This window comes from Aethalodelphis obliquidens, unplaced genomic scaffold, assembly GCF_003676395.1.
Source record: "Aethalodelphis obliquidens isolate GAN/ISIS:26980383/991018 unplaced genomic scaffold, ASM367639v1 scaffold11, whole genome shotgun sequence".
Classification (NCBI taxonomy): Eukaryota; Metazoa; Chordata; class Mammalia; order Artiodactyla; family Delphinidae; genus Aethalodelphis; species Aethalodelphis obliquidens.
Window position 1 is genome coordinate 9,186,493 of NW_020837955.1, and position 1,972 is coordinate 9,188,464.

A 1,972-nucleotide genomic window follows, 5' to 3' on the forward strand; every position below is an offset into this window, starting at 1 on the left:
GAGAGGCCCGCGTACGGCAAAAAAAAAAAAAAAAAGACCCAGGACCTTAATTTCTCCCCAGAAATGAAAGTTAGGAGCGCTTTTTACAAAAGTTCCTTTAACAGGTAGGTGGTTGTCTTTGTCTCTGTCTTTATTGAAATAGTTAGGAATGAACCAGTTCATCCCACTTCCTTCTAGATTTGGACCCACAGAAAAGTCTGATGAACAAAGGCCTTGGAAGTAGTTTCCAACCCTTTTTCATGTGAGGTCCCTCCATACATCGTAAAGTATTTGCTTAGCCAAGCAAGGCAATAGTCATGTTTTTAGAATAAGTTATCTGTTGATCGATAAAATATGTAAAGGCAACAGTTAAAATGAATTTCATGGCATTTTCAAATACATTTTGTTTTATTTGATGAATCACTCAGACATTTACAACCAGCTGAAAAATTGTGGTAACTGTGTAAGATATTTTTCTGTCCACTGACAGGATGCCGTCATGTACGTGTGGATTTGCCCACCTTGTACTAATTCTGTCATCTCCTCCCAGGTCTGACACCCCCAGATTAGAAGCCCCTCTCTGTTTATTAAGGGTAAGCCTAGTGCCTTGAAGAACATCAATTCCTTCTGGTTTATGAGGCATATTATTTGTTCAAGGTCCCAGAAGGAACTGGGAAACTGGGTAGACTTCAACAAAGATATTATTTATAAAGGTGTGAACAAGTGTTCATAAAATCTAACAAAGGTCAGTAGAGTCCTCTGGGGCCAGTAACACTAGCACTGCTAGACCTGACAGGCAAAGGGAGAGAGCAGTTACTGGAACCTTCTGCAGAGTCACTGGGTAAAGGAAAGCAGCCAGTCCATAAGGATCTGACAGTAAAAGAACCAAGGAAAAAAATGCACCAGCCTCACACTCTTCCTGCCTTCTAAGTCCCATCAGTGGCTGAACCAAACAGGAACCAAGTTGATGTAGCCTATAAGTGTCAGCCTTCCAGGGCAGAGAAGTGGGTGGAAATGGGATGAACAGTGAACTTGGAGGTGCAAATGGAAACTGTCCTGCACACCAGGGTAACCTGTAAGCTTGCCCGTAGTGCACTAGGGCTATGGTTAAAAACGAGATCAAGGGGCTTCCCTGGTGGCGCAGTGGTTGAGAGTCCGCCTGCTGATGCCGGGAACACGGGTTCGTGCCCCGGTCCGGGAAGATCCCACATGCCGCGGAGCGGCTGGGCCCGTGAGCCATGGCCGCTGAGCCTGCGCGTTCAGAGCCTGTGCTCCGCAACGGGAGAGGCCACAACAGTGAGAGGCCCGCGTACCGCAAAAAAAAAAAAAAAAACCGAGATCAACTCCTGAGCCAATCAGTGCTGGGCCTTGCCTTTAAATTAGATCAAGCCACTCAAGGTTACCGACTCAAATCTTCTGGTGTATTTCAAACACAAAACTCAATTTGTGGAACCAACCTCCTCTTTTGCTGCTCATACTAAAATGCTCCCTTAGTTTCAGCCAGCGATCACCTTTAAAAGGACAGCTCCAAAATCTGCATCTCTGCTACCGATCTTCCTCCGGAGTTGAAAACTCCGATTTCCAACAGCCTGTAAGTTACCTCAAAGTCACATGCCTACAAAGCACTGGCTGGTCTATCCTGGAAACACATTTTATTTTCATGCTTTCACCATTTTCCAACTAGGTATGCTAGAACACTCTGAGTCTTTTGACTCTCCTCCCCAACCCTCAGAATAAGTGAGTCCAACTCGTACCACTTCCTCTGGTGTCCCTCTCACACCTGCCCTCCCTTTTTAGTTTCCCATGACCTTGTACCTGAACGAAGGCAGAGCCTGTCCCAGCTGGCCTCGCTAATCCTGACTCCACCACTTAGTGGCTCTGTTTAGACTTTCCTGCGCTTACTAATTATGACTCTTATCTAGTGTCTCAGGGACTCAGTTTCCTCATCTGTAGGGTAGAGCCATGCACAGTACCTACAACTAGGGACAAAGAC